We start from the raw sequence: 14,849 nt of genomic DNA on the forward strand, positions 1-14,849 counted from the left end.
ATGGTGATGTATGTTTACAGCGTTAAGTTGAGATGAACAAAGTGACAAACTATAAATTTCTATATGCTCCATGTTACTTACACACCTATTGATACTTTCCTTGAAATAATCAGTAAGCACGAGCAATGTATTGGCAAAAAATGTAGACGATTATAATGCAAGTTCCCCCCTCTTTTTAAACTCTATTGTAAATAATATATTATAATTCAGTCAATACGATGAGAGAGACAGGAGGAATTTGTATATTTGTTCATCTCGTACGTACAAAGACCGCGTAGGTGTTGATAAAAATACAGCACACACTGGCAAAGGGGTATGAGAGACACAGGTAATAAATTAAATGAAATGCTGTAATATATGTATTCACATCGGCCTCTTTTCCATCTTTACGACACAATTAAATAATCAGTACTTGTTTGTGAGACTAGACAGTTTCCTGTCATATCCGAGACCTGCCAAGGAAATCAGGCATGATTAGCACTAATTAGCCTCGTCGCAGCAATCAGGCAGTCAGCGAGGGGTGTCAGGTGTTGGGCAGTGGAGCAGCTCCAGGGCTTAATGAGTTACGAATAACATGTGCTCTTGCTTAATTCAAGAAAAAGACACTGTACCTGACCAGACCGTGGAGCATTCCTCTTCTCCAGCTGCGATCGACGACTGCTGCTGTTCTCAAATTTTTATGTATCCGAGTCTCCAAAGCTTCTATTGTAGCGCCCATTGTCAGTTTCTTGAAACAGATAACACGGGCACAACGTAGGAATAATGCATTCTGTTGAGTTCCTTGTCGTCGTTACTGGTGATACCGATTAAGACCTGCTTTTAAAATAGTCGTCCCATAACAACTTGGGATCAAGTGTCAAAATGGCGGCAACTGTGCGTAGGGGCATTGTGGGTAATAGCAAATACCTCATCCTTTTTCGTTTGACAGTGATATGAAGTGGTGTCACAGATTTGTTGAGTGCTGCCTTGGCAGCAAGATCGACCATTGTGTTACCAGAAATACCTACATGGCTAGGTAACCAACAAAAGACTATGTCGTATTGGCCAGTAGCAAGATTATTATACAATTCAAAAACTTCAATTAAAAGTGGATGCTTACATGATGTTTACATGCCTGAAGACAAGAGTGAGTGAGTGAGTGAGTTAATATTTAACGTCACATCGGCAATATCTCAGCCATATTGTGACGAGAACATTTAATACTGAAATGAAATATATATATATTGTAAAACCCTGTCAACGACGGACAGTAAAACAACTAGAATATCACAAATGGGATTAAAACTAGCGTGGAAAGTTAAAACTTATATCACTATTCGGACAATACAATATAAAATCAGGCTACAGATTGCCAACAACTGAAGGTAGATCACCATACTAGGGGCCATGGGGACTTACAGTGCCTTTGCTACCTGCATGGACGCTAGTTGGATTTACATCGTCCCCTCAGCTGTCAGCAATTTAGTCACATCTAGCCACACATTAAAAATACACATATGCTACGACTAAAAACAGTGGAAAGACTAAATTTACTGTAATGTTTTTGGACTTATGTGCCCTCTCAGGAGGACAATAATTTTACGGCACTTCAACCCCTTTCCAGGGTACAGCCACTAACAAGCAGTTACGAAATTAAACTTCCAATAATTAAAATACATCTATCTATAGAACACATCATTCAAAACTCAACAAAAAAATCAATTTCTTTTAAAAAACCAATAATTAAATGAGAACTGACGTTTGTAAAAAGTTCCTTAACGGTTTTGACATTGAAATATTGATCCCTTGTGATGGAGAGTTCAACACAGTCAAGCAGGATATGCTTGACTGTGACTCTCTCATCACAAGGGATACATAATGGAGGATCCTCACCTTTTAGCAGGTATGAATGAGTATATCTAGTGTGACCAATACGACATCGTCGTAAAATAACCTCTTCAAATCTGGACTGACAACCCAAGTGGGTATAACCAATGTAAGGTTTTATCTCATGTAATTTATTTATACCCACTTGGGCATCCCACTTCTTCTGCATCAAATCACGGATATAAGATCTAATGCTCGCTTTGTAATCATTGTAAGGAATAAGCAATGCTGTCACAGATGTGTTGAGTGCTGCCTTAGCAGCAAGGTCAGCCAATGTGTTACCAGAGATCCCTACATGGCTGGGTAACCAACAAAAGACGATGTCGTATTGGCCAGTTGCAAGATCATTATACAATTCAATAATTTCTATTAAAAGTGGATGTTTGCAAGCAATATTTTTAATAGCCTGAAGGCAAGAAAGAGAATCGGAATAGATTATATATTGTTTACGTTTAGGGTGCCTTTGAATATATTTGAGAGCTGTTAATGTGGCGTTAGCTTCTGCTGTAAAAATAGAACTATTATCTGGTAATCTAGAAGATATTGTTCTGGATCCAATGACAGTGGCACAAGCCACAGCGCCACTATCCTTGGATCCATCTGTAAATAAGGGTTTGTAATTGCTATATCTATGTTTTAATTGATGATATTCTTGTTTGTATTGTAAGTCATTTGTTTCTGATTTCTTAAATGCAGTTTATGTTAGGTCAACCTGTGGCCTAACCAATTGCCAAATAGGAGAAGAAAGATGACGGGAAGGCGATATACTTTCCAGCTCAATACCGACAGCAGATATAAATGGTTTAATTCTGTGCCCAAGAGGTGGAACAAGAGAAGACTTTTTGTCATACAAATCCTCATAAAGGGGATTGAACACGCAGTTATAGGCAGGGCTAGATTCATTAGAATATAATTTAGTAATGTATTGCAAAGACAATTTTATACGACACTGAGTAAGAGATGGTTCATCGGCCTCAACGTAGAGACTATCAATAGGTGAAGTTCTGAAAGACCCAAGACAAAGTCTGAAGCCTTGATGGTGGACAGAATCAAGAAGTTTAAGGTTGCTTTTGCAGGCTCCACCATATACGATGGAGCCATAATCAAGTTTCGAACGGACCAGTGATCGATATAGGTGTAAGAGGGTTGCTTGATCCCCTCCCAAAATTGGAGTTGGAAACAACTTTCAACAAGTCAAGAGCCTTCAGGCATTTATTTTTAAGGGATTTGATATGAGGCAGAAATGTTAAATGGGAGTCAAAGATTAGGCCCAAGAACTTGGTCTCCTTTACAACTTTGATGGGAGTGCCATCTAGAGATAGTTCAGGGTCTTTATGTGGCTTATAATTTCTGCAAAAATGTATACAATTAGTTTTGGATTTAGAAAATTTAAAGCCGTTTTCAAGACACCATTTATATATTTTGTTTAAACACAACTGCAGTTGCCGTTCAATAGTATGCATATTTTTACCACGACAAGAAATATTAAAATCATCCACAAATAACGATCCATCAATTGAATCGTTTAAAACTTTGGATAAACTATTTATCTTTATGCTAAAAAGTGTAACAGACACAATACTGCCTTGTGGAACACCCTGATCCTGATTGTAATGATCAGACAGTGTAGAACCCACTCGAACTTGAAACTGTCTATCATTTAAAAAGTTGGCTATAAATTGAGGTAAACGACCTCGCAAGCCAAAGTCATGTAAATCTCTTAAAATACAATATTTCCAGGTTGTGTCATATGCTTTTTCTAGATCAAAAAAGATGATGATGTTTATTAATGATGGCATTTTTAACAAATGATTCTAAACGCACTAAGTGATCGACAGTACTTCTGTTTTTGCGGAAACCACACTGTATATCAGTTATAAGGTTATTTGTTTCCAAGTACCAAACTAGTCGATTATTTATCATGCGTTTCATGGTCTTGCAAACACAGCTTGTTAATGAAATCGGACGATAATTGGATGGATCGGTGTGATCACGTCCAGGTTTAGGTATTGGTACTACTATGGCGTCACGCCATGAAGGAGGAAAATTACCCGATCTCCAAATACCATCAAAAATATTTAGGAGAGTTTCCAGACAGGATTCTGGTAAGTGCTTCAGGAGTTGATAATGTATGTTATCAGCTCCTGTAGCAGTATCACGAGCTTGATCAAGTGCAGTATGGAGTTCATGAATAGAAAAAGTTTCATTATAATCTTCCCCATTATCGGAATTGAAATTGATAGTTTTCTTTTCTTGTTGTTTTTGATATTGCTGGAATTGTGGTACATAATTAGAAGAGGAAGAATGTTTTGCCAGAGTAACACCCAGTTTATTTGCAATATCTGACTCCTCGGTAAGTAATTGGTCTCCATGTTTAAGATGATGGACTGTAGATTTAGTACCTTTACCTTTGATTTTCTGTACCATGTTCCATACCTTGGACATGGGTGTCCGAGAATTTGTTTTAGATACATAATTTTGCCAAGATTGGCGTTTATTCTGTTTAAAGGTACGCCATGCTTTAGCATTTAAAATTTTAAATCTATTTAAATTATGCACCATAGGATGGCGACGGAAATAATGTTCTGCTTTTTTCTTTGCCTTCCTAGCTCGTTTGCATTCATCGTTGAACCATGGTTTTCGAATATGTGGAACTGCAGAAGACTTTGGGATACACTCATCAGCAATGTCAATAAGTACATCTGGAAAACATTTAATAGCATCAGGAGCAGTAATAAAACGTTCGGGATTAAGTTTGCCATTACAGAGAGATTCATATAGAGCCCAGTTGGCCTTTTTAAAATTCCATCGTGATGATGGAGGTACATCAGATGGGCTCACAGGTTTCAGTATTGTAGGGAAATGGTCGCTCCCACACAGGTCATCGTGAACCAACCATTCAGATTCATTTAAGAGATTAGAGTCAGTAACTGATAAATCAAGAGCTGAATATGTTCCTGTCCCAGGATGTAAATATGTATGTGACCCGTCATTGTAAATACAGAGATCATTATTTGAAAGGAAATCTTCAAGTAATTACCTTTGGTGTTTGTAGTAGTTCCACCCCAGAGTGGGTTATGGCCATTGAAATCGCCCATGATTATACAGGGTTTAGGAAGTTCATTGTAAAGAGCTTGTAGATCAGTTTACTGGACAGTGGATGAAGGTGGAATATACAATGAACAAAGCGTAAATGCAATTTGTAATGTAAGTCGCACAGCTACAGCTTGGAGATTTGTTTTAAGCGCTATTGAACTATGTATAACATTTTGCCGTCCCAAGATTGATGATCCTCCACTTGCCCTATCACCTGGAGGTGAAAAATAATGGTACGCATTGAAATGATGGAGGTCAAGAGTATCAGTGTGTTTTAAATATGTTTCCTGTAGACAGATTGCTGACGGTGTAAAATCCTGGATTAAAAGCTGCAATTCATTACAATTAGCCATTAGTCCTCTGCAATTCCACTGAATAATATTATTCTGATAACCTATCTTTGGGGGGGATTTATTGGGGATCTACCCCGCACTTTTTTGGTGGGCGACAAGCTGTGTGCCCTAGAGCGGACGTTTTCAGACACGTCCATGTCTTCGAGGGATCCATATTTTTTGAAAATTTGGATTATATTCTCTGAACCTTTTGGAGCTCTCCCACTTAGCTTTTTCAAAGAATCTGGCTTCTTAGTTTCTGTTTTACTGGGTTGAGACCTTGTTGATGACTGAGAAAATATGTTATGATCAGGGGATGTTGCTGATTGAATCTGAGATGTACCAGGAAGTGATTCTGCAGTTTGAGTAGATATGGCAGGTGACAAAGGTTGAGGGGAATCCGTGTTCACCCAAGTCAAGTTTGTCTGACAGCTTGCAGATAATTTCATTATTGTGGATGCTGCTTCTGGGTTTGATCTGGCAACGGAAGCATAGCTTTCCGTTTGTACTGAGCTCTGGACCATTTTCTTTGCATCTGCAAAACTGATGTTTTGTGTAAACTTTATTCTATTAATTGCCATTTGTTGTTTCCACACAGGACATTCTTTAGAGAAAGATGGGTGATCCCCTGCGCAGTTTGTGCACTTTTTAACATGGCTGTCACAATCTTCTGTTGTGTGTGTTTTTTCACTACAGTGAGCACACACAACAGACAATGTGCACGTATTTACACCATGGCCGAATTTTTGGCACTTGAAGCACCTCAACGGATTCGGAATGTATGTTTCAACATTGAGATTACAGTACCCTGCCTTAAGTGACTTTGGAGCAGTAGGCGATGAGAAGGAAAACAGATATGTGTTGGTTTTTATGGTTGTGTTGTCTTTACGGGTGGAGAAGCGTTTGACATATAGTACACCCTGATCTCTCATCTCGGAAACGATATCTAGGTCAGACATGTCTGCCAGCAATCGATCACGATCTCGCACTATTCCCTTACTGGTGTTGAGTGTTTCGTGGGCCGTGACAGTAACCGGAGTACCAACAACAGTGTCGATATTCAAAAGGTTGGTTGACTGTTGCTTTCTGGCACACTCAATCAACAGCGCACCAGAACGTAATCGTCGAATGTTCTTTACTTCGCCAGCAATGCCTTGGATACCTTTAGACACAGCAAACGGGTTCAGCTTCAAAGGTGTGTTATCTTTGGTCTCAATGACAAGGAAACGTGGCCAGTAATCAATTTGTTTGGACGGTCTGAGGTCGTCAACGGGATCATTTTCGAGAGGACGTTTGCTCTTCTTAGTGGGGGTTTCGTAAGCCATGGTTAGTTATGTAGATTTCATCATCCGAGCTCCCCACCCACCACGGAGTATCACAAGGACAATGCTGAAGCAAGCGGGCCTCCAGTTTGCAGCACCAAGGATACCCGGATGATATACTCCAGTAGAAGAATTATAAATAATTACTCCACCAGATTTGCCCATGAGCCACCGCTTTCTGGGCATAAGACTCTTGGCAAAGTTCAAAACAACATAATTCAACATCAAACATGTTTTAGACATTAAAGCCAAGACCAAAAGCAATCAAAATCAATTCCAAATCATACTTGTGCAATGATAAATAAATTTATAATCTATGCACAGGCCTTGGCATGACCAGCCGATTAGTTGAATCGTGCCCATTCAACCTCCCGTCTAGGTGAAGTAAAGGTCAAAGGTTTGTGTTGAGCAAAGGGAACGCGGTCACAGGCCCCCAGTGCCCTCAACCCCCAGACTCCCGTCCTCCACCGACACAGGGCCGCAACCCACAGCAAACGGGTTGGTGGACCAAATATGCCCCCGGATCCACACGGGGGGTTGGCGAGCACTTAGCGTTACCCAGCACCCACCACGAGGAGGTGGCTCGCCACGGGTGCCTGAAGACAAGAGAGTCTGAATACGTTATATATATATATATATATATATATATATATATATATATATATATATATATATATATATATATATATATATATATATATATATTTTTTTTTTTTTTTTTTTGCCATTTATCGAATATTTATTGCCATTTTGAATTGATACTCTATCATCCTTGTTCACATTAAACTCTACACATGTCGTATATAGACCACCAGAGGTAATTTCACATAAACAAATATAATATACTCGCCCTTTCAATCCTTTTATGCTATTATATACATACAATGCACGTTTCTAAATGCCAACAGATAACCCCAACGTTTAGCCATGGTCCCTAGTATGTTGTACTACCTTCAGTTATTGGCGATCTATAGACCGTGTTTTATACTGTATTGTCTTCCTTTACTGGAATATTCCTGCTTTGCCCGCTAGTTATATATTCGTAGCTGTGATTCCCTGGTTAGTTACTGTCTACTGTCGACAGGTTTTAATCTTCCAAATGCTTTCGCTTTCATTATAGAAATAGATTTCGCTCAATATGGCTGAGATACTGATGATATTAGCTTACTCACTAGCAACGCTTCGACTGGATGATAATGCATAGGTACATGTTTGCTGGTGGATGAGGACGTTTTTTTGTTTTTCTTTTTTTTATTATCCATTCAACTCAGTAGACAGATACACAAATAAATGATGCAACAGCACAAGTACACAATAAGACAAAAGTTCATATGGATAAAAGTTATACATACTCGATATATGGCAGCAGTGGTGACCATTTTCTGTCAAATGGTAACATTTTATTATTCTTAGTAGCAATAAACTTTTCAGTTTTGAAAATATCACCTAGTATTTTTAGAAATGCATCCAGTGATAACTTGGTGTTTTTAATACTTGATACATGAATGTATTTTTTACCAGCAAGAAGTATATGGTTCATTAAGTCAGTATTATTTCCACCAATTAAGACTGTATATTTCGTCAGGGTAAATGTTTCTGTTGTCTTATTGTCAATATATTCTTTCAGTTTCAACCAGAATGTTTTCACACATTCACATTCCCAATAAATATGTATCAAATTTTCAGACACTAAGTTACAAAAAGAGCAAAGTTCATCATCAACTAATTTCATTTTCAGTAATTCTTTTTTTGTGTGTATATAATATTATGAATAAATTTAAATTGAAAATCAACCAATTTAGTATCTTTTGTGCATCTTCTATAATCTTTAAAAATATATTCCCATGGGATTACAGTGTCAAAGAGTTGTTGCCATTTTTCACATGTAGAAGGGAAAGTTTCAGTACTTATAAACTTATCATAGAAATATCTTGACCTCTTTGGTGCTGAAAGTAAACATATCAGTGGTGTGCTGAGATAGTGATTATGAACAATCAATAGATTATTTCTAATAGTATCTTTCCATTTTCTTGGTATATTTGAAAGAACCTGGTAGTAATCAAGAAGTTTTCTTAAGTTCATTAAATGACAAAATACCTTGATCATTACACAAGTCTCTTATAGAGTGAATACCCTTAAAATACCAATGTCTTATAATAAAATTACTATTTTGGAATTGATGGTTGAACCAAAGGGGTTCAGATAAGATTTGATTAATATCTGTAAAATCAGTTTTATGTGTTCTATAAAATATTCCCCATGCTGCCAACACATCTTTCCAATAGGGATTAATTATTTTCACATAATTTTCAATGTTGGCTCCAAGCAGAAATATATCCTTGAATGGAAAGGTACTAGGGCTAGTGTTTTTATTTTGGAGATATTTATTTAATACTGACAGTTTTAATGAGTTAATGAATACCTCTACATTAACCATTCTTAGTCCCCCTTCTTCATATTTTCTAATAAGTGTTGTTCGCTTTATCTTATCGCGCTTATCATTCCAGATGAATTTATAAAATATATTGTTTAATTTATCAATGAATTCCTTTGGAGGATTTGGGAGTGAAGTGAATATATGCACTAATGATGAGAGTGCTAAAGTTTATGAATAGGTTATATATTGTTTAGGGTGTCTTTGAATATATTTAAGAGCTGTTAATATAGCGTTAGCTTCAGCTGTAAGAATAGAACTATTATCTGGTAATCTACAAGATATTGTTCTGGATCCAATGACAGTGGCACAAGCCACTACGCCACTATCCTTGGACCCATGTGTAAATAAGGATTTAAAATTGCTATATAGTTATGTTTCAATTGATTATATTCTAGTTTATATTGTAATTCCTTCGTTTCTGATTTTTTAAATGTAGTTCATGTTAGGTCAACTTGTGGCCTGACCAATTGCCAAGGAGGAGAAGAAAGAAGACGGGAGGAAGCTATGTTTTCCAGCTTAATGCCGGCTGAAGAAAGAAAGGGTTTCATTCTGTGTTCTGAGGTGGAACAGGAGGAGACGTCTTGTCGTACAAATCCTCATAAAGTGGATTGAAAACGCAGTTATATCCAGGGTTAGATTCATTAGAGTGTAATTTAGTAATATATTGTGAGGATAATTTAATACGACGTTGTGTAAGAGATGGTTCATCGACCTCAACGTAGAAACTGTCAATAGGTGAAGTTCTTTAGGACCCAAGACAAAGTCTTAGACCTTGGTGATGGACAGAATCTAATAGTTTCAGGTTGCTATTGCAGGCTCCACCATCCACTATGGGGCCATAATCAAGTTTTGAGCGGATGAGTGATCTATATAAGTGAAGAAGGGTAGTCTGATCCCCTCCCCACTTTGAATTCGAAACAACCTTTAATAAATCGAGTGCCTTCAAGCACTTGGCTTTTAGGGATTTAATATGGGGCAGAAAGGTCAAATGTGAATCAAAAATAAGGCCCAAGAACTTAGCTTCCATGAAAACTTTTATAGGGGTGTCACTTATAAATAGTTCTGGGTCTTTATGGGGTTTATATGTACGCCAGAAGTGTATACAAAAAGTTTTGATTTAGAAAAACTGAAGCCATTTTCAAGACACCATTTATCTATTTTGTTTAAACACAGCTGGATCTGTCGTTCAATAGTATTCATATTTTTCCCACGACATTGAATATTAAAATCATCCACAAATAACTATGCATCAATTGAATCGTTTAAAACTTTGGATAAACTATTTATCTTTATGCTAAAAAGTGTAACAGACACAATACTGCCTTGTGGAACACCCTGATCCTGATTGTAATGATCAGACAGTGTAGAACCCACTCGAACTTGAAACTGTCTATCATTTAAAAAGTTGGCTATAAATTGATAAACTATTTATCTTTATACTAAAAAGTGTGAGAAAGTACTGCCTTGTGGAACACCCTGATCTGTTATTTAAAAAAGTTGACTATGAATTCAGGCAAACGACCTCGCAAACCGAAATCATGTAAATCTCTTAAAATGACATATTTCCAGGTTGTATGATATGCCTTCTCAAGATAAAAAAGACAAACACAGAGTGTTATCTTTTAATCACCGCGTTTTTCACATGTTTTCAAACGCACTAAGTGATCGACAGTACTTCTGTTTTACGAAAACCACATTGTATATTATTTATCATGCGTTCCATGGTATTGCAAACACAGCTAGGTAATGAAATCGGACGATAATTGGATGGATCCGTATGATCACGTCCAGGCTTAGGTAGTGGTACTACGACAGCATTACGCCATGAAGGAGGAAATTTCCCGGAAGTCCAAATATCATCAAAAATATATGAGAGCGTCTCTAAACAGGATTCTGGTAAGTGCTTCAGGAGTTGATAATGTATGTTATCAGCTCCCGTAGCAATGTCATGAGCTTGATCAAGAGCAGTATGGAGTACATGAATAGAAAACATTTCATTATAATCTTCCCTATTATCAGAATTGAAATTAATAGGTTTTTTTCTTGTTGTTTTTTTTTATATTGCTGAAATTTAGGTATATAACGAGAAGAGGAAGAATGTTTAGCAACGGTTTCGCACAGTTTATTCGCAATATCTGATGTATCAGTGAGTAATTGATCTCCATGTTTAAGATGATTGACACTAGATTTAGTACCTTTAATTTTCCGGACCATGTTCCATACCTTGGACATGGGTGTCCTCGAATTTATTATGAATACATAATTTTGCCAAGATTGGCGTTTATTCTGTTTAAAAGTACGCCGTGCTTTAGCATTTAAAATTTTAAATCTATTTAAATTATGCACCATAGGATGGCGACGGAAATAATGTTCTGCTTTTTTCTTTGCCTTCCTAGCTTGTTTGCATTCATCGTTGAACCATGGTTTTCGAATATGTGGAACTGCAGAGGAATTTGGTATTCAGTTCATCAACATTTAATAGCATCGGGAACGTCAATAAAACGTTCAGATTTAAGTTTTTCAGCACACAGTGTTTCATATAAAGCCCAGTTAACCTTTTTAAAATTCCGCCTTGTTGATGGAGGAACATCAGATGGCGTTACAGCTTGTAATATTGTAGGAAAATGGTCACTTCCACAGAGGTCATCGTGGACTGACCATTCAAATTCATTTAGTAGTTCTGAATTTGTCAATGACAAGTCTAGAGCAGAATAAGTCCCTGTACCAGGGTGTAAATATGTACTGGAGCCATCATTATAAATACATAAATCATTGTCAGAACAAAAGTCCTCCAACAATTTACCTTTAGTGTTTGTATTTACACTACCTCAGAGTGCCCATTTAAATGCAGGGCTTTGGGAGTTGGTCATATAGAGCTTGAAGATGAGCTTTGCCAAACGTCGAAGACGGCGAAATATAAAGAGAGCATAGCGTAAACGCTACATGTAAAGTAATTCTCACTGCAACAGCCTGCATATTAGTATTAAGTGGAAGAGGGCTATGAATAACGTTTTGTCTGACTAGAATGGATGTTCCGCCAGTGGCCATATCACCCGGAGGTGAAAAACAATGATATGCATTAAAATGACGAAGGTCAAATGTATCTGTTTGTTTTAAATATGTCTCTTGGAGACATATCGTTGGAGGTGTAAAATCGTGGACTAACAGCTGTGAATCATGTAAATTAGTCCTCAATCCTCTGCAGTTCCACTGTACAATATTATTGGAATAAACTTCTTTTGGGGGGATTTATTGGGGATCTACCCTGCACTCTTTTGGAGGGCGACAAGCTATGTGCCCTAGAATGGACGTTTTCAGAAACGTCCATGTCTTCAAGAGACCCGTATTTATTGAACAATTGAATTTGATTTTGTGACCCTCTAGGAGCTCTGCCACTTTGTTGTTTTGAAGCATAAGGCTTTGGCTTCGGTTTACTTTTTACCGTTTGCTGACTATCAGCTGTTGATTGAGACCTTGAATGTGACTGAGATGAAGATGATTTGTGCTCAGATGACGACTTTGAGGTACTAGGAAGTGATTCCTCAGTCTGAGATGATATAGTAGGGGATAAAAGCTGTGGAGAATCGGAGCTTATCCAAGTCAAGGTAGTGTGGCAGCCTGTGGATGATTTAGTTATTTTAGAGCGTGATTTTGCTACTGCAGCATAACTTTCTAGAAGATCAGATCTTTTTACCAGATTTCTTGCCTCAGAAAAGAGATATTTCGAGTGAATCTGATTTTGTTTATTTCCATTTGCTCTTTCCAAACAGGACATTGTTTAGAAAATGAGGAATGGTCGCCTGAGCAGTTGGTGCATTTTTTAAAATCACCAGTACAATCTTCTGTTGTGTGTCTTCTCACCACAGTGAGCACACACAACGGACAATGTACAAGTATTTACACCATGGTCGTACTTCTGGCATTTAAAACACCTGAGCGGGCTCGGAATGTACAGGTCAACTTTGATGTTGCAGTAACCAGCCTTCAATGATTTTGGAGCTGTCGGAGATGAAAAGGAGAACAGATAAGTATTGGTTGGAACACTTTCATTGTTTTTACGGACTGAAAAGCGTTTGACGTCGAGCACACCTTGATCTTTCATTTCAGTCATGATATCAAGTTCTGTCATGTCAGAAAACAACCGATCACGGTCTCTGATGATGCCTTTGCTCGTGTTTAACGTCTTGTGAGCAGATACAGTAACCGGAATTCCAACAAACGATTCTATGCTCATCAAATTGACTGACTGCTGCCGTTTCCCACACGCAATGTGCAGTGCACCTGAACGTAGCCGTTTAATGTTCTTAACTTCTCCGGCAATACCTTGAATACCTTTGGCAACTGCAAACGGGTTCAGTTTTAGAGGTGTTTTATCAACAGATTCAATCACAAGAAAGCGTGGCCAAAACTCAATTAATCTTCACGGTCGAAGGTCATCATCATCAACATCATTTTCAAGAGGACGTTTGCTTTTTTTTGTGGGGATTTCATAAGCCATATTTAGGGTTGGGATTTAATCATCCGAGCTCCCCACCCACCACGGAGTATCACAAAGACAATGCTAAAAACAAGCGGATCTCCAGCTTGCAGCACCAAGGATACCCGGATGATATACTCCAGCAGAAAAATTAAAAGATTAATAGTTCCACCAGATTGGCCCATGAGCCACCGCCTTCTGGCATACGACTCTAGGCAAAAACAAACAAACATTCCTAAGGTCAAAACATTCGCTAAGTCTTTAGACATATAATCATTTCATAATTTTCTTACAACAGTAAACAAATGTAGCACATGGCTTGGCGTGACCAGCCAATTGGTCGAACCGGGCCTATTCGAAGTCAGGGCCAAAGTGGTGTATTGAGCAATAGGAACACGACTGCAGGCCCCTATTGCCCTCAACCACCAGGAGGCACCCGTGGCGAGCCACCTCCTCGTGGTGGGTGCTGGGTAACGCCAAGAGCTCGACGACACCCCCGTAGTGGACCCGGGGGATATTTGGTCCACCAACCCGTTTGCCGTGGGTTGCGGCCCGTGTCGGTGGAGGAGGGGATCCTGGTGGTTGAGGGCAATAGGTCCCTGCAACTGTGTTCCTGTTGCCTAATACACCACTTTGGCCCTGACTTCGCCTAGACGGGAGGTTGAATAGGCCCGATTCAACCAATCGGCTGGTCATGCCAAGCCCTGAGCATTGTCATTGTTTTTGCTCAAATATGACTTTTTCAAATGTTTGTAAATGGGCCTTTGTCATATAGCTTGTAGACCAGTAATATCTATTGATATATTGATGCCACATTAACCAAACTGTTATTACCTAGAGTCTAATGCCCAGAAGGCGATGGCTCATGGGTCAATCTGGTGGATTTATTGATCTTGAATTGATACTTCTGCTGGAGTATATCATCCCAGTATCCTTGGTGCTGTCAGTAGGAAACCCACTGGCATATAGCATTGTCTTTATGATACTCCGTGGTGGATGGGGAGCTGGGATGATGAGGTTCTATGACTTTACCATGATACCCCCAAAACAACTCAAACGTACTTTAGAGGATAGTTCATCTTCTGATGATGACACAGTCTCCGAAGGCAAATCTGACCATTGGTCTCGTTATTTAGTGATTTCTTCTTCAGATGATGGTCCGTTGAAACTGAATCCGTTTGCCCTGTCAAAAGCGATTTATGGCATTGCTGGTGACGTTGTGTCAATGAAAAAGATGCGATCTGGTCTTATATTACTTGAATTCAAATCAACGTTTCAGTCATCTACACTCTTAGCTGTTAAGGATCTCGTGTCCGTAC

General features: G+C 38.4%; 1 protein-coding gene across 2 annotated transcripts in view; it reads left to right on the forward strand.

The window, feature by feature from the left end:
* Nucleotides 1–14,849, forward strand: part of LOC137296411 (uncharacterized) — a 154,268-nt gene that overhangs the window by 108,298 nt on the left and 31,121 nt on the right. The gene's annotated exons all lie outside the window — the stretch shown is intronic.

The sequence above is a fragment of the Haliotis asinina genome, chromosome 1 (genome assembly GCF_037392515.1).
Source record: "Haliotis asinina isolate JCU_RB_2024 chromosome 1, JCU_Hal_asi_v2, whole genome shotgun sequence".
Lineage (NCBI taxonomy): Eukaryota > Metazoa > Mollusca > Gastropoda > Lepetellida > Haliotidae > Haliotis > Haliotis asinina.